The following is a 23,313-nucleotide window of genomic DNA, read 5'->3' as shown; positions in this document are numbered from 1 at the left end:
GTGTTCTAGGATCCAGACAAACCGGGCCTGAAAGGGGGATGGGGCCGGGAGAGGCTGGCAGCCCTGCCAGCTGCCAGGGTGCACACGGGGGAGCTCGCTGGTGGCAAGCACGTGGGTGAAGGACGAATTAAACACTTAGAGCCGGTGCGCGCGTCCTGGCCTCATTGTTTTAATGTCTGCAGTACTTAGGCGCTGTTTGAGAAAGAATAATGTCTTTTCTTTCAGAAAAAACATCAAAGACCAGGAGCTGCTCAATGTGGAGCACATATGGTAGTCTCCGAAGGCCTTGCCTGCCAAAACATGTTTCTCAGTATTTATCTCCTTTCCTTTTTTTCCTATCCCTGCCCCCCTACCCCCACCCCGTCTCTTTTTTTCTCCCCAAATGGGAGGGAGCCGCAGGGTCAGGTTACCTAGGGCGTCTTGCGTTCACGTGAGGCAGTTGGCTGCTGTGCCGAGGCCATCAATGAGGCCTTTCAGGAACTGAATCTAGCCCGGGAAGGGACTTTGAAGATGGGCCGGCTGCAGGAGCCAGGCCAGAGAGAACGTGACTTGCCGGGGACCCCAGAGCCGGCTGTGGCAGAGTTGAGGCATTATCAGATTTGAACACTCTAGGTCGCTTTGGGCATTATACCTGCAAAAGCACATTTTCCTGTCGGTAGGTGCTTCCATAATGTGGTCAAGATACACTGGCTGTATGCCCGGCCTTAGCATCTTGCTCGGTATGTGAGGGGCACTTAGATCTTTGAGTGAATATTGAAGGAACTAAGTGAAGGCAATACCCTGCAAACCACTTTTTTACTTCAGTCTAAACAAGATTCTGTTGCAAAGCTCCCCTTCCTCATTAACTGCTATTATCATTATTACTATTATTATCTAAATCACTGACCCAGTTTTTAAAATTACCTAGCAGAGAGAGGCAGGGGACAGTTGCCTAAAAATGCAGGCAGTTTTCTTTAGGAATTTCTCAAGATGAAACCTCAGAATATTAGGGATCTTTAAAGTGATCTAGTGCAACTTCTCCCTGAAGATAAACTGAGACCCAAAATGTTCAAGTTACTTGCCAAGGGCACACAGCTGGGATGGAGCTGGGGACGTGCCGTCTTTCCCTGCTGGGCTCACTACCCGGTAATTGCCCTAAGTGGAAAGACAAGCTGGATCATTTCCTCTCTTCTAGCTTCTTCCAATAAATGGATTCCTTTCATCACCTCTGAAAAATGATCTCAGAATATTCTCCTTCAGCAGATTGACATGTAGAGTTAGTATTAAAGGCAGGGGTAAATTCTTGGGGCTCCCATTTAAAAGAAGATCCATGCTGTCTCCAGAACATGCAGCTTTTTCTGATGCAGTATTGATGGTGGTGGGGCAAGGAAGCACAACACACATGGAGCTGATTAAACACAAATCTTATCAAATCTTCCAGTGTTCTTATAAGTGTCACTTACATGACATACACAGAGACCAGTGAGCAAATTACCTGACAAGTAGTTGGGACTTAAACCTGGCTTTGCCATCAACTCACTGTATATCTTGACCAGTTAATTTCTCTGGATCTACTCCTCTCTCCCTCACTCTTGCTCTTCTCTCTATATCTGTATCTATACACATGTATATTATTAATTTTTGCAGGTGATCTGTTGGTCCATAAATCTAATTTCTGTTCTCGTATTCTCTGATGCTATCATATGTATCAACATGCAATGAGCTCCTTACCCATACGAGATGGAGGAGTAACAGAACCAACACTAGAACTCTGCTTATTCTTGTATTAAGTACTTAGAGAATGTTAAACTTGCAAAGTGCTTTAGAGATGCTTCTGCCCCTTCTTACAGATGAGCACATGAGCCCAGAGAGCTGACTTCCCCAGGTCACGCAGCTGGAGAGCCCAGGGTGGCTTCCTGCTCCGTGCCATACTCCTCCAGGAAAGTTACTGCAAAGATGGGGTCCACCAGTCTCTGTGACAGGTTTAGGTGAGCAAGGATCAAGTCTTTAGGATACCTCTTTCTACCACCCAACCATCTGCACTCCTCTTGACCATCCTGCCATTCTTAAGTGTAATCATCAGAGTCTTGTTTTGGACCTTTTCTTTTATATGATAATCTCTCCCTGGGCAATACTTAATCATAATACTTCCTGAGGTCGTTGTGAGGACTAAATGAGACAATCTACTAAAAGTGCTTTGCACAGTGACAGATACATAGTTAAGTACTTGATGCATGTTAGCAAATATTATTATTAACCATTCTATGGTTTCAGTTGATGTTGGTGACACATTTGTCTACAATTCAGACCTCTTCTTGGAACTCTGGACCTGAATATCCAACTCCCTGCTGGAGGACACTTCCATGTAGATGTGCTTAGATTTCTAAAACTCATCATGCTCAAAACAGAATTTATTTCTAGTTCCTGTTGCACACTCATAGTCTGTTCTCTTAGTCTCCATGAATGGCATCAGGAGCTTAGGCCAGTAACCTGGCTGCTGTCACCAGGTCCTAAATATCTTTCAGATCCTTCAAATCCACCCTCTCCTGCCCCACTTCTGACCTCCTGCCTTAGTAACGACAGATATTGACCTTTGACTGCATCATTCCATCATTTCTCCTACTGCCAGCATATCTCCAGTCTGTGCCAAGGGTGGCCAGAGTGATCTTTATATCAGGCAACTTGATCATGTCATTTCCCTACTTTAGACCTTTCATTCACTCCCCATAGACTTGAGGAAAATCCAAATGCAGAGCGTATAATATTCTTTATAGTCTCCCTTCTCACCACTCTGCCTACACACATGCCAAGCCCTGGCTCTGCTAAACTGTGTTGAACACCCTAGTTGCTTTCGCCTTCATGTTTTGGCACATGTCTTTCTGCCTGGTAAACACCTCACTCCTCCATTAGACAGCATTGTACTTGTCCTTCAAGATTCAGCCCAGGTGTCTGTCCTCTCTTCTGGAAAGCCTTCACTAAGCCCCAGGCTGATTATGGTGTTTATATCCTACATAATTGTGATCTCTCTCTTCCTCACTAGGTGTGAGTTTCTCGAGGACAGCAGAAAAAGTCTTTAATCTTTGTGGCCACAGTGCTTAAGTGCCTGGCAAAACAGTAGGTGTCCATTACCTGTTTGCTGAATATGAGAATGGCCCAGATTTAGAATAAAAGCCTTTGGTTCTATAGCTTCTTATCATCAAAATTTTGGTAAAGTTATTTTCTGAGCCTGTTTTCTCATCTGTAAAATGGAGACTGACAACGCCCCCTCATATTGTGAGGATTAAATAAAAAGTCGATGCAAAAGTCTTGTGTAAACTGTAGCACTGTACATGAGTCATTATGCCAATAAATGCAAACCCACATTTCCCATGCAGGTACACGTTTTCACACATGCACTTAATGTCTACATATTATATGTGTCCATGTGTCTGTGTTTGTGCACCTGCATGGTTACATGGAAAAGAAGTTTCGAAACATACCTTTTTTTGGGTTCAACCCTGTAAAAGACATGCTGAAATGGGTGGCTAAATAACTGCTTTTGATAACTAGTCCAGGTTCTTTATAAAGCAGGTGGTAGCAGTGTCCTCTAACTAGCAGTCATTCTGTGAATTCATCCATACACACAAATACAAAATTAGTACAAATTTATAGAGCACTGAAGGGTAATAATAGTCCATTACCATTTTTACTACGACTATTATTGTACCTTCCTACTAAAAACGGTGACGTTGAAAAGCAGTTTCCCGCCAGGCTTTCGGTTTATTTTCACTTCAGTCACTTGGACCAATTATTGAATGCACTGTTTTCTCTATTTTGCATGTGTACAAACAGAGGCACAGGGGACTCATTTTAACAACCTGCCTCCTTGCCAGCGTTGCAGCCCAGTAAAGGTCAGAACCCTAGGATGCCCTTTCTCCTTTCTTTGCCCACAGGCCAGTGTGGAAAGTTTGGGCAGAATAGATGATTGAAACTAACGAGCCAGAGCTGATCAGTGCGAAATTGACCGGTGCTATTTATAACGCTTTCAGTTGCCACAGTTGTTTCTGCACTTTGAACTTGCGTTAAATGTGGAATCTGCTGTTCTAACATCAGTAGCGAGGGAAGTTCCTGTTTTTTTCGATTCCCCGGAGGGTAATTGCCTCTCCTTCCGCAGCGCGCAGTTGCCAGCTGCCAGGCTGCCCCGAGGGCTTTGAAGTGGAAGGCGCCCCAGGGCTTTCTTCCCGTCGTCGGCTGGTGCCCGCGGTGGAGAGGAGGGCGAGGGCTCTCCTTCAACCTCGCCTGTCTCCTGCCTCTCGTTCTTCTTAAAGAAGCCAGGTGGCGCCAACTCTCAACCCCTGCAACAGCTGGAGGATCTCCCTGCTTGCTCACAGTAGAGAGAGGAGGCGGAAGGAAGAGCACTGTCCTGGGCAGCCGCTTTCTCTCTGCGCCCTCCGCCCTTTGGAATTGGAGCTTTGCTTTTTTCTTCTTCCGCACCCCTCGCAGGAGGACGGCAAGCCTAAAGGGAAACGAGGTGTCCTGTGTGCCACATGGAGCTTGGGGAACGGAAATAATTAAAGCCGTGAGGTTTCCTGGCTCTTCGCAGTGTTTACGGTGGGTTTTGATTTGGGGAAGGAGAGCGAGAAGTGAAGACCGGTTCCAATCTGCCAGCATCCTGTATCTGTCTGTGCGGCAGATGAGTGCGGGGCCGGGAGGGCACGCGCGCCTCGGTGTGCGCATAGCTGTGGGTGCAGGGTCAGGTCTCCGGGTGTCGTGTGTAGGGGCCTATCTATTCGTAAGTGAGAGAGAAAGTGCATGGTTCTAAAGAGGCAGAAGTCCTCCCAGCTGTGAAAGGAGGGCTTTGAGATTTCCTTACATGACAGCTGAGGACCTGAATCTCTTATGGAAAGCACACGGGTTTTTAAAAATCCCATTTTTTAATCCTTGAAATATTTCCAGTCTTTGAACTACTGTTATTTAACAAGGAGAAACTCCATTTTACGATTATATCGATTTACTTGATTTAAACCAAACTTCGTTGAACAAAACTGTTGGTTGAAATTTAGAAAACAGCTACTAATCTGGAAATGAAAATTTAGCCATCCACATGTACCGCTCTTGCAAATCATCACCAAATTTCAAGTTAAGATGAATTCAATAAAAGTAATTCTTTTTATATTCACTGGAAAACTAAGAGAATAGAGTTGGTATTATGGCCTATAGCAATTTGAAGATTTTAATTGAAATGACAGTAACACACATACAAACACAGAGAGCACTCAGCAATGTTAGTGATGATGACAGTGTGCTATTAATGCTGCTTTTTATATGCCACCCTGGTGTGTTTATTATAGTGTGCACTTAGAGCAGTGTTTTTCATACTGCAGACTGCCAACCGTTAGTAAGTTGTGAAATCAATTATGTGGGATTTGACTAGCGTTTTTGAAATGAAATAGAAAAGAAGAGAAGATATCGGAAGGATGGTAAGGATAAATATTCTTTCACAAATCTTTTTTCCCATATAGATACATGTGTACTGGGTCACAGTGTAAAATGTATTTCTTACCATGGATTACATTAAAAAGGTTGAAAGCTGTGGTTTTAGATAACTCCATTTTCTCTAACAAAGTTCCCATCAGTGTTAGGCTCCTCTGGTTTGGGGCGCAAGGCTGAGGCCCCTGCTGCCCCCTGGTGCTCTACACTGAGCTACAGTGGGTATGTGCCCCCTTGCAGCCTTGACACTGAGAATGACCCTCAGTGAAAGGAGATTGTGAGGTGGGTATTCAGTTTTTAAAATCTCAACACAGTGGATTCTTTGCTGGTTATGAAAGTAATACTGGATGAGACATCATGTCGGGCTTCAGGCCCCAGGGAGAGGACTGGGAAGAAAGAATGACATGGAGCCCCAGACCTGTGGTAGGACTGGTAGCAATAGGAGGATGAGAATAGGACCCTGGAGCATAGACCAAAGCAGAAACCTGCTTATTCAGACTAGGTATGGGAGGGGTAGCTGGAGTCAGAAATTTTGGAAAGGGGATTCATTATCTTAACTGGTAGAAGAGTCTGGAAGCATGAGAAGCAATTTAGGAGCTCAATGACTGATGTTGGGGTGAGGAATGCTTCTATCCCTCTTTCTCTCTGTCCCGGTGTCTAGGAAGAGCAGATACTACTTTTATTGTTCAAGTTTCAGGACACTGATTAAACCATAATTACTAGAGGACGGATCATTTTGTGTTAAAAGGTGATGGCTCCCTTGGCTCTTTCTCTTATTTCCTGGTAAGTGGACCTGCTAAAGCCTGCTCTAAAGATTGTCAGCCCACTCCCTCTTTTCTCCACTCCAGATACTAGGATTGGTTAGCTGAGCCCAGACCCAGCTTGGGTGTGGCCTTCCTTCTCTCTATTCACCTGAAAACATGATGGTCACGGCTTTGGGTTCCTGTGCCATGTGGTCAGCCAGAGGGAAAGGAGCTGTAGATTTGGACTTTGGGGGAGATGGACCTAGCCACATGCTCCATCTTAGCTTGACTAGAGCTCTGTACTGAGGCATAGGCTGTTTTATGCCTCATAATAAGTGGCCATTGTTTCCCATTTTCTGTTAGTTTCAGAAATGTGTAATTCCCTGCAGCAGTTGTTGTCAAACTTTAGCGTGGGTCAGAATCACCTGGAGGGCTCGTTAAACCACGGATTGCTGGGCTCTACCCCTGGTTTCTGATTCATCAGGTTTGTAGTGGGCCTTGAGAATTTGCATTTCTAATAAGTTCCCAAGTGATGCTGATGCTTCTGGCCCAGTACCAGACTTTGAGAATCATTGCTCTATAAAATCTCCATAGGAGTGTGGAGTGGGAAGGTGACTGACAGGGAAAAATGAAAGCACTCCTGAGTTCTTGGCCTTATTACCATCTTAATTCCATGAACCCTGCCTTCCACCCCAAGGCAGTCCCCTAACGTTCTAGGCTGCCAGGGGATCAGATCTGGAGCAGGGTGACTCCGTCACTAACACCAGCTCTCAGTGGTTAGTTTGGGGACTCTCCATCTGGAGGGGGACTCAGGAGAGGATGGGTTCCAGAACACCTTATTCTTGGACAGACCACTAAGGGATGGGATTCACTGCAGAGTCCCTGTAGAAGAGCTGCGCTGATTACTGTCTACCCCTTGGCATTCCGAAGTTCCCCCACCACCTTCTATTGCAGGGCCTGGAAGTGTAAGAACTATATTCCCAGTCACCTTTGCAGCAAGATTCAGGATGCAGTTCAAGTTCTGATAATGAAATGCAGTCATGTAGGATTTGAAAGGCAGAAAAGAGGAAGACACACTTTTTCTTCAGCTGTGTAGGTGTAGGAGAGGGCTCTGGAAGCATGAGTATGGGCAGTGGCCGCATGCCATGGTCCACTGTCTGGTCACCAGCCTCGTGGGTGTGGGGGGCCCTGATGGCTGCCCCGACTCCATTCCTCCAGCCCTGCCACTTGATAACTTGTGTTAAATCCTTGTGAGCTTGAAAGGTCGAGAGTGTTTCCTCTTTCCTGTATGGAACCCTGACTGATACAGGGAACAAGGCTGTCTGAGTGCTTCATACCTGAGGTCTGGATTATCGTGGGCACGGAGTGGTAGAGACCTGAAGGCAGTGAGGTGACTGTCCCCAGCTGGGGGCAATTTGGGGGTGGTGAGCCCCATCTAGGAGAGCTTGCCTACTATCCAGAAATCATGAGGTTGAAGGGATGACCGACGGGTTGCTCTCATCTCATTCTGCTTCTCTCTCCACAAAGCTTCACTTCCACTGGCTTTTCTTCCTGATTTTTGCAGCAAATCAGGAAAAGCAGCCATTCTTTGCAGAAGTCAAGCAAAACTTTTTGCTAGGGCTCACTGACTGTCTGTTCTACCCATTTTAATGAGCAGGAAAGATAAGGGAAGGTAATGAGTTTTCAGTTTCCAGCCTCAGGGTGAACAAGTTGCTTGGGCAAGTCGGCTTCGCTTAGTGTGAACCGAGAGCTGGATGGACATCACGGATCTCCTCTGCCATGGCAGATCACAGGGCATCTCCTCTGGCCAGCTAATGCCTGAACCTGCAGATATTATTTAGGAGCTGATTCTTTGGCTCATCAATTCTTCTTGAACAGAGACAAGATTTAATATATGGCACTAATTTTTGTGCAGAAGGAATTGATTGCTCTGGTAACTCTGTCATTGTTCTCAAATGTATGGTACCTCTCTCTGCGGGAGTACGTGTCCCCACTCTGTGGCTCTTGGTTGTGACCAGGTGACTGGCTCTGGCCAACGATGTGTGAGTGGAAATGACTGTGCTTGGTCTTTAGTCCCTATAAACATACATAGGTCAGCAATGATGCAGACAGAGGCAGCTCCCCAGCCTGGGCCCCAGGGTGAAGATGATGTAGAGCAGGCCAGCAGGAATCCAGGATGGACATGTTGCTAAAACTTTTTTTTTTTTTTAAAGATTTTATTTTTTCCTTTTTCTCCCCAAAGCCCCCCGGTACATAGTTGTGTATTCTTCGTTGTGGGTTCCTCTAGTTGTGGCATGTGGGACGCTGCCTCAGCGTGGTCTGACGAGCAGTGCCATGTCCGCGCCCAGGATTCGAACCGACGAAACACTGGGCCGCCTGCAGCGGAGCGCGCGAACTTAACCACTTGGCCACGGGGCCAGCCCCTTGCTAAAACTTTTTTAAAACTATTAATTCTGTATTAGTTAATTTACTTCTGTGAAGTGGTTGAGATCCGAGAGGGCTAATAAATTACACCTCTCATCCTGGCCAGAGTTTGGTCCAAGAGGGCTGGAGGGGGATGCTCAGGTCCTTCTTCCAAACGCACCAATCGGGTCAGTTGCTCCTCCTCCCTGCCAGAGGCGGGAAGAGGTTCAAGGAGGTTCTGCCCCTTGAAAACTTTAGGAGAGAGAAATAGAGATTTCCGAAAGGATTTTGTTACTGTAAAATTATCTCTCTCTACATAGCAAAAAGAATTTGCCAGAAAGAGAAATATTAGGAGAGGCCATAAAAACGTTAATTTTTGTCTCATTTTTATTCTCGCATATTTGAAACCCTCATTCAAGTGACAAACCATGGTATTGAAATAAAAGTTGAAGCCTGGTACTCCTAAGCGTTATCATTGAATAAAGGTAACTTATCAGCACGTTGCTATAATAGGGCAACAACTCCATAGTAAATGGGAACTTGTGGCCTGAACGTTAATATGACTGACTTTCTGCCAAGACACCCCTTGCCCCGAAGGCCTGGCTCCTTGTCAATCGATGGCCTCTGGCTCCCAGCACAGTGCTCTGCTCTGGCTGCTGGGCCTGAGGGAAACAGGGTTGTTTTGAAACCCAGTGTTCTTAATGAATCAGATCCTGACCCTGAAATGTGCAAGAAAATAACCTAAAAGTGTGGTGAAAAACTGGTCTATTGAAAAGTCAGTGACCTTTCCAGGGTTGATTTTAAAATAATAGATTTGTTTTATTTGACATTTTGGTAAATGACTTAATAAAACTTAGCAATGTCAAAGAAATTATCCTGCGTGTTCCGTGTCCTGCAGCCTGGAATAGCTAAATGATATGCTTGCAAATGAGCATCATTATTAGTGAGATTTTGTTGCAAAATATGGCATGGAGTGTTTTGGAGTGTCAGACTTTTAGGCGCTATCGCAGAATTGACCATATTCAAGGGATTTTTACTGACTTAATAACATTTTTCTTTGTTGTCTCCATAATCACCTGCTTTATGAACCGTGGCTAGAGCTGATGTTGCAACTGGTAATTTTCTTAGAACCCAAATGCATTTATATTTTTCCATCTTTTGCTTTCCATCATTTCTGGGAATTGTTACTAGATGGAATAAAAAGCAAATACATTGTAAACAATTCAAAACACCAAAAACAAATTCCTTGGACCTTTTACAGATACCACACATGCAAATAAATGCGGCTTTGCATTCCAATGGCATTCGAATGAGGATTACATTTTCCTCATTAACCTCTTTCTTAACCGAACAGTATTGTTCTTCAAGCCTGTTTTCTGGAAATGGAGTTTGACATTTTAAATTAATTCACACTGGTTCAGTTCAAGTGAAGAGGTAGAATCTTCTTTTGATCCCAGTCATTTGTGCAGTCCTGGTTGAACTGTACCAAAGTAAGAACGCCTACTGGTTTAGAAGGAAAACAGGAGATTCATTAGATTGCTTCAAAACCAAACATTAGGGGTACTAAATATGGTTTTTCCGGCACTACTGAGGAAAGAGGTGGAAAAAGCAATCCATGATGTACTCCTAAGATCTGAACATGCTTGCTTTCCTGTAGCAAATCATTTCTAAAATTAATGTGCTTATTTCTAATTGAAGGAACACCCAATCTGTTTTCAATCAGTCATAACCAATAATTGCTCTGCTAATATGAGGACCTTAATTTGAAGCAGTAGGAATCTTCTCTTTTCTCCAGGAAAGTCAACAGAATTGTTTAGAAAGACTACATAATTTTGGTAAGAGCAGAAATGTAACTTAATTATTTTTTAAAACTTCTGTAAACATTTATGCATGAATTTGTGATTTTTGCCCTTTTTTGTTACAGAACAACAGGATGCATTGTTTTCAGTGTTGATATTTGGCAGTGGATAGTGAAATATTTGTGTGTATTTAGGTATGTCTATCTATTTAAAATGAAAGAGACATTGAAATAACTCTCAGTCTGAGTTAAATCTACAATTTTAGGAAACCCAGTATCAGTTGTCTTCACCCTGCTGTTAGCTCTGTCTTGTTTTGTCAGGCATTCTTTTTCATTCCACCATCCTCTCATGCATTGTTTCAGACTCCTGTAATCCTAGCTCAAGATGGCATGAGTTAGAGTTGGAGAGAGAACCAACACTAATTTCTGTAGTGTCCACAGTTTCAAAACACACCCTTTAATGTTATTTGACACCATTTTCTACATGTGCTTTCTTTAGAAAGTGAAGAAATACATTTTGAGAGTTTGTCAGATGAAACCATATTCCAAAACATTTGCAAAACTGAATCATTGACAAAACGCATGTGATTCCAAAAGTGCCTGCGTGATTGAAAGCAGTTGCAGTATTTCAACATGAGAACGTTGCTTACCCTTTCTGTTGTCTGTTTCTAGATTCCTGCAGAGCCCTCTGGACTTCTACTGTCCCCAGACAGCAGTTACTACACAGCGAACTGAGAATCGATGAGAGCTAGAGTTTTAGAACTTTCTATGCCTTTTATTCCTTGAGTAAGCATTCAGGAACATCACATCCTCGTCTTCTCCCAGGGTCATCTCTAATTCGCAGGAGGCTCAGTCCCCCCTGCATGCCTGTACTGTCTAACAATGCCTGTCAAATTGCACAGCCACACCCGTCCATTCTCGGCCTGTGCCATAATTGCCAAGATGCAGCCGTGCCCTCAGTAGATCCGAGTCATGTATCTTCAAGGGTGATTTGCCACCCACTCTTAAAGTCCTAGTTTGGCTGACACTCAGCCTACCTCTGAGAATGACACCAAAATCAGTTCTGCCACTAACCAGAAACAAGGCCATTTCAATCTCCAAAGGAGAACAATAGCCTCATGGAAAAATTGTATTTGCATACTTGATGAAAATAATTAACAGTTATTTAGAATTTAAAATTTTAAAAAGCCCAAATGTGTGGTGTCTGCGATGTGTGGTGAGAGAGAATTTTTCAAAACTCTAATGTATTTGACATCTCAGTTGCCGTTTGATTAACACAGACATTAACATCCTGAAAATTGACCAAAGAGAAAAAAATGCTTCATTTTCTCATTTTAAATATACTTCTTTTGTCAAATTACTCTCTGTACTTATAAGGAAATCATCAAAAACAATGTAATTCTTCTTTACTTGGAATTTCAGAAAAGCTAATGTCGCAAACTCTGTTCTGAACTTTTCAATGGACTTTTTGCTGTCTAGCTTCATCTTGTTTAAAGACGTGAGAGCTGTGTCGAGCTGAATATCAACAATCAGAAAGTAATATTGTGGTTCTGGTTGTCATTATCCTGTTTAGATGTGCTAGGACTAGATTGCCTGTGTTAAAACTTAATGGACTGGAGAAGAGAAGTGTTCAAAGTCTTAATGGTGGCAGCTTCAGCTATCCAGGCATCTGCCAGATGTCTTACTTTCTAAACTAAGAACATCTGATAAATCCTCAATTAGTGTTCTCAGCCCTGGCTGCACATTAGAATAATCCTAGAATTAGAAAAAAAAAAAACTTGATAAGGTGGCTCCACCCATTCTAATTAAAGCAGAATCTCAAGTTAGAGCCTCAGATCTTTGTTTTTAAGTGCCCCCAAGTGATTCGAATGTGCAGCCAGGCTGAGAATCACTAACCCGTGTGATAATTTCATCTTTCAGAGGGGAGAGGAAGTGATGAAGAGGATTAACACTCTGCTTCTAATTCTGGCCAACTTGGAGGCCCTGAATGGAAAATCAGAAGTGACAGGAATTCTGGAAGAGGGCCACCTGGCCATCAGAAAATTCCAGAGGGATGTGGTCACTGCCAGACACACACTCGGTTAGTTTGAGTTTTAAAATATCTTAGGAAATTATAAAAGCCTGACTTTAACCCCCTAGTCTGAGATTCCAAAAATAAGCAGAGGAGAGTCCTCAAAATAAAATTCTGATGCTATTATTGTAAATGGACCAAAACAGGGGAGAAAAAAGAAGAAAGAAAAAGGAAGGAGGTAGCCAAAAAGATTTAGTATCTTCATGCAGGGAGCTGTGTACTGAGATCAGATATATTTTTAAATGGTGTATGTAAAATGTGGAAGATGATTTAGAAAAACACGTATGAATACAAAAAATCTGTCAAGAATATGTGAGAAAAGAGTTAGAAAGACTAAATCCTGGAGGCTGACATTCTAGATGAGGAGGAGGGCTGTTGGAAACAAAGGTTAGTGCAGAGTCCATGCAGGACTGGGATGGCATTTTGTCGGTGTCCTGTGAATGGTGAACATACGAGGTGGCCGCACCCTCATACCCTGTTCTACTTCTTAGACTAGAAAGGGTGGGACAAAGTTTAGCAAGAAGGAATTGAGGAGGAAGATCACTTAGGAGGAAATGCCACCTGTCCTAAATAAGTTCAAACAACTTATAACAAGCCAGAATATTAATAGAATTTTCAGATATAATTGCTTTAATCTTTAAAAAAATATGGAGAATGAAAGAGGTGCATGAACACTGTCTACTTTTTTTTCAAGAAGTGGAAAAAGTCTTTGAACTACAGACTTGAAGACCTGCTAATTCTTCCTTTCAAAAATTCTAGAAGATACTTTAAAATGCAGTTTGAATGCAAGACTTGCCAAGTTAAATCATACCTATGACATAGCTTATGAAGAGATTAGAGACAAGGAATCATAAAATTTTAAATAATCTAATTCAAATTCAGTAACCTTTGAGAATCAGATAAAAGCTAAAAAAACCTTCTTGAAGTAGTTAGATATTACAGTATAACACACCATCCTAAAACTTAGTGGTTTAAAACAGCTACCATTAATTTGCTCACAATTCTGCAATTTTTGCTAGGCCCAGCTGGACGGTTCTTCTGCCAGCTTGGTCTGGGGTCACTCAGGCAACTTCAGTCATCTGATAGCTTAACTGAGGCCAGCTGGTCCAAGAGAGCCTCAGTCACAGCTTTGGTGGTTGTCACTGGCTGTCAGCTGAGCCACATGTCTCCAGCAGGAGAGCCAGGGCTAATTTACCTGGTGTGGGCAGCATCCCAAGAGAATAAGAGCAGAAACTTCAAGCCCAAGGCTCAAAAGTCACACAACTTCAGTTCTCCCTCATTCTATTGGTCAGAGCAAGTCACAAGACCAGCCCAGATCGAGGGATGGGGAAATAGTCAATAGCTTTAGATGGGAGTTGCTGCAACCCCCATGTCTGATCTACCACAGCTCTCCTCAAGAAAATGCTTCTCCACTAACACACGCAAACTATTTTAATTTCAGGGGATTCAAGGATCCTTTTAACCCAAATTAAGAGCCTTTATTCTAACCATTGGCATATTTAAATAAAGAAATTAAAGCCCAAGGAGACTAAAGATTTACCCAAAGTCAAACATATTTAGTATTCAAGCCTATAAGCATGGCCTATCATGTAGGTTTCGTAACTCCCAGTCCTGTGCCATTTTCGTTATGCCCAAGTGATCACTGTATTGTTACAGCAAATGAATTTCAGCAGTTTTGTAAATCGATGTTTGAGCACCAAATCAGGACAACAATTTAACTCAAATGTATGCCGTAAAATATGAATATTTTATTTAATTAGCGTATTCTACGCAGACATCCAGTTAGGAAATTAAGCTAGTTAAAATAGACATGAGGAGTAAGTTATTTTATTAATTTGCAAACTGGCCCAGTTATTCACAGATTATGGGCAGTTCCCTAAGTCTAGCCCACTTTTTCAGACAGGTGCTCTCTATTGAACTAACTCACACTGAAAAGTCAATTACAGCAGATAATCTACAGTTAGCAAGATTGTTTTCACTTTTAACCATCTACTTAGAAATCACTCATCGATAACAGCAAACATCAATTATACGGATTTTAACTTATGTGAAAACCAGGCACCATTACCACTTCAAGTTTTTGGTTTTTCCTCATAAGATAAAGATTATTAAAGGGAAATTGATGTGGTTTAGTTTAAAGTATTGCCTTTCCTTTGTTGTTGTTGCCAGTGGAGGACTTTTCATGTGAGGGCTGCAGCTTCTACTCTACATTTTTTTTTAATTATTAATATTTTATTTTATTTATTTATTTGTTTATTTTTTGGTGAATTTGGCAGGTTGATCTCATCCAAATGGATGGAGAGAAACTAATTAGCTTCAAAACATCAATTTTCAGAAATTATCAGCTAATAAAGGTAAGGATATTTTTGTTTCTTTTTTTTGTTACTTTTTATCATAAAATTGTTCAAACATGCAGAGAAATAGAGAAAAAAATCATACTATATATACACATAACCCAATACACAGTCAATAGTTATTATCATTTTGCCATCTTTGCTTCATCTATCTATGTGCATTTTGTTGATAAATGTCAGTGACCCCCCCCCAAGCACTTCAGCTCCAAAAAATGAGGACATCCTCTTATATAAACAAATTTCAATATATCTCACTTAATAAATTAATGTTTATTCCCTAGTATCATGTAACACCAGTCCATATTAAAAATTGTAACCTTGGTTTTGTAAATGTTTTTTTCCAATGTAGAATCCGCTCAAGGAGCACATGTTACAATCGTTGAGTCTCTTTTAATCTAGAATAGCACTCACACACCTGTTTCTCATACTACTGACTTTTTGAAGAGGCCAGGCCATTGTCTTATAGAATGCTCCAGTTCTGGACTTTTTGATTCTTTTTTCGTTGTGCTTTAGCTTGTTCCTCCATCTTCGGTATATCCTTTAGATCTGAAGTCTTGATGAGATTCAGGTTATACATTTTGAAGAATACTCCAGAAGTGAGACTATCTATTTCATAGTATGTGACATCAGCAGCACATTAAGCCTGGTTGTCCCGCTATTGGTGATGCCAAGTTTGATCGCTGAGTTAAAGTGATGGCAGCCACAGCTCTCTTCACTAATAAGGCATCTTCCCTTTGTCAATTAGCAAGGCATCAGTGGGGCAATAATTTGGCGCCACAAAAATGTCCAGTTCCCTAAAGTTGGATTTTTTTAAAAAACATCACTCATTGTGCTTTTGTTTTTCATAAAAAGTTATACTCAATTTTTCAAAGCCTTCATCAAGCTGGACATATTCAACCTAAAATTATGGAACAAACCAATGTCTGCATTAAGCTGTCAGATAATTATTCATTCTGTGCCCATGTCTTTGTCATTTTGGGTACCATTCTGGTTTACAGCAGTCATGCATACCTGGGCTAGTAAATTGGGCATTAGTGAGGTCCCAGAGCTGTGTATTGTAGTTCCCTTATCCACTTATTTTATTTTATGATCGTTACATGCCAAGTTTGGGACTGGAGCAGCATAGAACTCTGTGGAAGTGAATATTATATTGTCATTAGTAATGAAGTGAGATCTGGGCATCACCCAAGCGTACCAGAAGCCAGGTGTTGCAGCAGGTATGAGTGCTGCCAAACTCTTACTGTGAACTAATTGTGCTACACATTGCAACTGAAATGTGGGTCCCTTGAAGTGACTTTGCTTCTTTTTCAAGAAGGTCAAAAGATGTGAGGGAAAACACACCAGTAACCAAAGATGGTAGGATCAAGCCTAATCAAAAATAGAAAATCATTTCTAAAATCTGTGTCTGTTCATTTTCTTTATTTCATTTGTTTTTGTTTCACCCTCATCTGCAATTCATTTGCCTTTCGTCATCTTCCACAATGGCTTCTGCAAGAATATCAGTCTTGAAACGAACAACATGGGTCGCACCCACTTCAAACATTGTTTAAAATCTCATTTGTTATTTTGTACTGTGGTCTCACTTAAAAGCCAGCATTACTGAGACTGCGGAGCACATACCTTGAATTCCCAGGATGAGAGGGGAAAGAGAGAGCAACAGCAAGACAGAGGGAGAACTAAAACTGAGACGCTCCACAACAGACGTGTGAGAAAAACAAGAAAATTCAGAAGTCGTACAGGCAGCTGAAGTCTCTAGACACGAGAAAACTGGAAACTGCCCAAAGCTGGGCTCAGTAGAGTATAGAAATGTGATGAAGACCAGGACTGGTTTTTTTTTCCAACAAGAGGTTAGTTACTTAAGGACCACATTCCCAGGATTACAAGGATTTGCCTGAATAGCCCAGGGAACACTTTTCTCCAGTAGAATTAGTGAAGTGAAGAGATGGGACTCTGTGTGAGCTGCCTATTACGTGAGACTGTATTTAGAACTTGAAATTAACACTGGGAGTAATCATATTAAATTGATATCAGCAGATGAAAGCTATATGAAGTAGGAATTATGTTTTTTCTAATTAGCTTAAATTTTCAGATACTAAAATCCAGGTGTCTGGGGGAGCCAAACCCAGTTACTTGGGCTTAGCGTCATTCCTTGAAAGAAAAACAAAAACAAGACCATGTGCTGAATATCTCAGGCCAGAAGCTCAATCATATTCATTCAGCTCAGCTTCTTTCCTCCATGTTCAAATAGAAAAATAGTCACTTACAACTGGGAACTGCTTCTGCGTGGGCTGTGCAGCCTTGGAAGGGGAGAGTGTCCCAGCTTCCCGTAGGTGTGTGCTCTGCTGATGCCCCTCCTCTCTGACGCTGAGCGGGAGCATTTTGTGAATGACAGAAGAAAAGCATTTACCTAACAGGGAAGAGAAGATAGAAATGACACTTTTCTGTTCCTGGTGCAGTGAATGTTTTCCCCCTTTTTCTAAGAAAGCTCCGAGTCGCACCTTTGTAAAGAATTCAACTTGCAGACCACACATGCTTCAGGCCATCATTTACTCAGCAGCTCGTTGCAGCAGGGTGGCCTCACTCTGGAAGCTACAGTAAGTATAGGCATAGGATAAGACAGTTACAGGCACTGAACTACATTTTTCATTTCTCTTGCGGAAGAGACCTTGGCTGGAAGGACCAAAGGAAGCAGTGTCTGAAGCTTCCACCTTTTATCTGCTGGTTCATTTGAATAAAATTACATGGAGTGGTGCCATTTTCAACTTCAAATTCTTATAGATTGGGCAGCCAATTTCTTCCTTCTGTCCCAGGTAAAATAAAGAATGAACAGATAAGGCATCACTTGAGATGCTAATTGAATGGAATTGAATGATGGAAATTCTCATACAAGTGAAAAATTAGGATAGAATGTTATTACGAACACTCCAAGGGACTGAATAGCCTTTAGACAGCTGAAGGAAATGTAAGGATGGCTTTTTATATCAGACTGGAGAGTCAGTGTACAAGAAATGTAACTTTATGATGCAACTACAATTCTATTTCAAGCTGTCATTCAGGACCTTTTCTGTCCCTGGTGTCAACAAACGAATTCTGGGATGGTTTACACAGAGCCAAGACATTGGAGAGGCTCACCTGGTTCTTGGATGTTGTCTGTCCACTCAGAGGACACTGTGTTGCACATCAGCCTGGGTTGTCACTGGTCATAAATTCAGTCCCTTCAGCTCCATCTGCCAGCCCTTCAGTTCCCATGCCTCTTCCCTACCACTCTTGGGCACACACCAATTATTCTGCCCTTCTCGGACCCACTGGGACCTGGGGATTTTGTGAGGCTAAGACCTGGATGGCCAAGATATAACACAGAGCCGTAGTTTCCATCTTCAGAATTCTTGCCATCCTCAGGGCTTTACCCAGGAAGTGAGGTGCAAATTCTTCCTGTGTTACATCTGTGAAGATCTGGCCACTTCCCAAGAACAGGGTGCAGGGCCCTTTCTCAGGAACCCATCCGGTCTGCCTCTCAGGCTTGCCTCTTTTACTGCTTCTCCCAGCCTGAGGAATCCTTTTTTGGTACTAAGGGCAGAGAAGACTTGCTTTCAATGTCAGACCTCCTCTGCCACTGAGGGAGTTTGTTTGTTTTTTTAATTGTGGTAAAATATACTTAGCATAAAATTTACCATTTTAACCATTTTTCAGTAGCATTAAGTACATTCTCATTGTTGTTTGACCATCACCACCATCCATCTTCAGGACTTTTTCACCTTCTGAAACTGAACCTCTGTCCCCATTAAACAACAGCTCCTCATTCCTCACTCCCCTCAGCCCCTGGCGCCACCATTCTGCTTTCTATGTGGATTTGACTGCTCTAGGTGCCTCATATAAATGGAATTGTACAAGATTTGCCCTTTTGTGATCGGTTTACTTCACTTAACATGTCTTTAAGCCTCATTTTTGTTGTAGCGTATGTCATAATTTACTTCCTTTTTAAGGGTGAATAATATTTCATTGTATGTATATGCCACATTTTGTTTATCTGTTCATCTGTCGATGATCATTTTGGTTGTTTCCATCTTTGGGCTATCATGAATAATTCTGTTATCTGATGCCTTATCTTTTCTGATACCTTAAGACCTTGTCTCTAGAAACTCAAAATCCTGGGCGAGGTTCTTTTTTCTCTGTCTTGCTGTCACATCCTTCCTTGAGTCAATAAGTAGAGAATGGCCTAATTTAATTGACTGCAGGGGACAAGGGGGGGGGGGAGAGAGATTATATTTCAAAATATTAACTACCATACAAGGATTTCTCATCTTGTTTACTTTCTTCTTTTGAGTAAATATGAATGTTTGTGATCTTTATTTTCTTGTCAGACAAATTTAGGTTTTTAAAAAGGCCTTAGACTTGCATACAACATATCCTTCAAAACATATGAACAGAAAAAAAGAAAATTACAGGCCTATATCTCTGATGAACATAGATGGAAAAATCCTCAAAAAAATGTTCACAAACCAAATTCAACAATACATTAAAAAAGGTCATACACCATGATCAAATGAGATTCATTCCAGGGATGCAGGGATGGTTCAACATCTGCAAATTAACCAATGTGATACACCACATTAATAAAATGAAGGATGAGAATCATATCATTGTCTCAATATATACAGAAAAAGCATTTGACAAAATTCTACATCCATTTATGAGAAAAACTTTCAAAAAGTGGGTATGGAGGGAACATATCTCAGCATGATGAAGGCCATATATGACAAGTCCACGGCTAACATCATACTCAACAGCAAAAAACTAAAAATGTTTCCTCTAAGATCAGTAACAAGACAAGGATGCCACTCTCGCCACTTTTATTCAACATAGTATTGGAAGTCTTAGGCAGAGCAATTAGGCCTAAAAAACAAGTAAAAGGCATCCAAATTGGAAAGGAAGAAGTAAAACTGTCACTACTTGTGGATGGCGTGATTCTATATAGAGAAAACCCTAAAAACTCACCAGAAAACTATTAACACTAATTAATGAATTCAGTAAAGTAGCAGGATACAAAATCAGTATATAAAAATCGGATGTGTTTCTATACATCAATAATGAACTATCAGAAAGAGAAATAAATAAAATAATCCCATGTACAATTTCAGCAAAAAGAATGAAATACCTAGGAATAAATTTAACCAAGGAGGTGAAAGACCTGTGGATTGAAAACTACAAGACATTAATGAAAGAAATTGAAGAAAACACAAATAAATAGAAAGATAGTCCATGCTCGTGGATTGGAAGAATCAATATTGTTAAATGTCCATACTCCCTAAAGCAATCTCAAGATTCAGTGTAAACCCTATCAAAATTCCAATGACGTTTTTCAAAGAATAGAACAAATAATGCTAACATTTGTGTAGAACCACAAAAACATCTACATAGGCAATGCAATCTTGAGAAAAAAGAATAAAGCTGGAGGCATCACACTTCCTGCTTTCAAACTATATTACAAAACTAGAGTAATTAAAACAGTATAGTATTGGGATAAAAACAGTCACATAGATCAGTGGAACAGAATGTAGAGCCCAGAAATAAATCCACGCAAACATGGTCAATTTACAACAAAGGAGACAAGAATATTCAATAGGGAAAGGACAGTCTCTTGATCAGGAAAACTGGACAGCCACACACAAAAGAATTAAACTCAACCTCTATCTTATACCATATACAGTCCGCTCAAAATGCGTTAAAGACTTGAATGTAAGACCTGACACCATACAACATAAACCATAAAACTCCTAGAAGAAAACATAGGCAGTAAACTTCTTGACATAAGTCTTGGCATTGATTTTTTGAAGCTGACACCAAAAGGAAAAGCAACAAAAGCAAAAACAAATAAATGGGACTACATCAGAGTAAAAAGCTTCTTCCCAGCAAAGGAAACCATCAACAAAATGAAAAGACAACCTACTGAATGAGAGAAAATATTTGCAAATCATATATCTGGTAAGGGACTAATATTCAAAAAATATAAAAAACTCATACAACTCAATAACAAAAAATCAAACAATCCAATTAAAAAATAGGCAGAAAATGTGAATAGACATGTTCCCAAAGAAGATATTCAGATGGCCCACAGGTACATGAAAAGATGCTAAACATCATTAATTATCAGGGAAATGCAAATTAAAACCACAATGAGGTGTCACTTCACACCTGGCAGAATGGTTATTATCAAAAAAGACAAGAAATAGCAAGGTGTTGGCAAAGATGTGGAGAAAAGGGAACCCTTGTACACTGTTGGTGGGAATGTAAATTGATGCAGCCACTATGGAAAACAGTATGGAGATGCCTCAAAAACTTAAAAATAGAATTACCATATGATCCAGCAATTCCACTTCTGGGTATTTATCTAAAGAAAATGAAAACACTAACTCAAAAAATATATACACCCCCATGCTCATTGCAGCATCATTTATAATAGCTAAGATATAGAAACAACCTAAGTGTCCACTGATGGATGAATGAATAAAGACAATGTGGTATTATATATACACAATGGAATATTATTCAACCATAAAAAAGAATTAAATCTTGCCACTAGTGACTCCATGGATGGACCTCAAAGGCATTGTGCTTAAGTGAAATAAGTCAGAGAAAAACAAATACCATATGATCTTTCTTATATGTGAAATCTAAAAAAAAATACAAGCTCATAGATACAGAGAATAGATTGGTGGTTGCCAGAGGTGGGGAGTGGAGGGTGGGAGAATTAAAATGTAAAAAAAATAAAAAGCATAAGAATTACATTAATGACGTGAATGCAGTGCCAAATGTCATTCCCATCTCTACAGGAGGAACACGCTCCTGTGTGTCTGTCCTTTACTCTCCCAGTACATCTACTACACTACTTCATTTCTGACGCTAAATGGGTGGGTTTTCCACACGTCAGGCAATTCTTCAACACCAGCTGGGTGTCCTACAATTTAACTCAACTTTGATACTGTCTACCTGAAGATAGCGTCAGATCCCACAAGTTAAGGGCTCAGTCCTCTAAGACTGCCCCCTCCCCCCACTTCAGGGGCCAGTCGAAAGTCCAGGTGGTCATCTGTGCTTCTGACCAAGCAGCTATAAATCAGAGGTGCCCATGAACCCCTCCTTGGGTTTGATTAATTTGCTAGAGCAACTCATAGAACTCAGGAAAACAGTTTACTTACTAGATTACCAGTTTAGTATAAAAGGATATAACTCAGGAACAGCCAGATGGAAGGAATGCATAGGGTAAAGCATAAAGAAAGTGCAGAGAACTTCCATGCTCTCTCCAAGCAAGACGCTCTCCCAGCACCTCCACGTGTCCACCAACCCAGAAGCTCTCTGAACCCCCTCCTTTTGGGTTTTTATGGAAGCTCCACTACATAGGCATAAGTGATTCAACCTCCAGCCGCTTTCCCCTCCCTGCAGATCAAGAGGTGGGACTAAAAGTTCCAACCTTCTAATCAAATGATTGGTTCCCTTGGCAACCAGCTCCATCTTTAGGGGCATTCCAAAAGTCAGCTCATTAACATAAACTCAGGTGTGGTTGGAAGGGGCTTGTTATGAATAATAAGACACTCCTTTCACCTTTATGACTCGAGCTATTTCAGGAACTGATGACAGAAGACCAAATATTATAAGAAAAGATGCCCCCGTGGTTCTTATATAGGAAACTACAAGGGTTTTAGGAGCTATCTGCCGGGAACAGTAGAGGAAGACCAAATATGTATTTTTTATTATAAATCACAATATCATACTGTCCCTTTCCTGGGACCTGATACTAGTCTGGTGACTTGTCTGTGGCTAACGACAAACCAGTGATCTACAGACAAGTGAACTAGAGACAGCTGTGACCTGTCAAGTCTCTTGACTTCTCATGACCACAGGTAACTCCAATGGGAAAGCAGGGGGTTCAATTAAAGGATCATTCAGTATCGTCTCTTAAAAACAGTGTAATTATAGATAGTGACCAGTAAGTGATCATAAGAATTCACATATCACAATTGGGAGGAGCTAAATGTTCTGAAAGTGTGAAGAATTTTTGACTCTTTTTCCACTTTATTTAAACTTGACTTACCTTTTAGAGCTTTATTTTCATAACTTTCTGATGTTCAAATGATCTGCTTCCCTAGGTGGTTGAGGGCTCCGAAGTCTGAGACCTGGCTACTTTCTAACCCAGTGATTTAATCTCTAAGAGTTGGCCTCCCCATCCAAAAATCTCTGCATTTACATGGTGGTTTAATTCCTAAAAAGTGGTGACTAATTAAATAATGCTTAAATTAAAATTTCTCGTAAGAAGAAAAGATAAAGCAAAAGATGTATTCCAACTGATTGGAAGGAATGTCAGCTATGCCTTCCTGCCTTGGTGTACTGCATGAACATGAACAGTTAGTCAACAGTCTAAGAGAAAATATGTAAGAGTTGGATTTATAAAATAATTTTTTTTAATTTATAAAATAAAAATTAAAAAGTCACTAACAATGCCCT

At 41.1% G+C, this 23,313-nt stretch overlaps 1 long non-coding RNA gene across 6 annotated transcripts in view; it reads left to right on the top strand.

The window, feature by feature from the left end:
* Positions 1 to 4,239: 4,239 nt before the first annotated feature.
* Positions 4,240 to 23,313, top strand: part of LOC124237090 (uncharacterized) — a 53,172-nt gene continuing 34,098 nt past the window's right edge. For 5 of the 6 annotated variants that reach the window (XR_006887938.1, XR_006887937.1, XR_006887941.1 and 2 more), the window contains exons 1-3: positions 4,240 to 4,569; positions 12,313 to 12,472; positions 14,740 to 14,817. This is a non-coding gene — a long non-coding RNA (uncharacterized LOC124237090). Of the gene's footprint in view, positions 4,570 to 12,312; positions 12,473 to 14,739; positions 14,818 to 16,312; positions 19,646 to 23,313 lie in introns of those variants that run through there. The other variant, XR_006887936.1, reaches the window with a different exon arrangement.

Source organism: Equus quagga, chromosome 3 (assembly GCF_021613505.1).
Source record: "Equus quagga isolate Etosha38 chromosome 3, UCLA_HA_Equagga_1.0, whole genome shotgun sequence".
Taxonomy (NCBI): domain Eukaryota; kingdom Metazoa; phylum Chordata; class Mammalia; order Perissodactyla; family Equidae; genus Equus; species Equus quagga.
The sequence above is the reverse complement of the archived record's forward strand: the minus strand, read 5'-3'. Positions and strand labels throughout refer to the sequence as shown.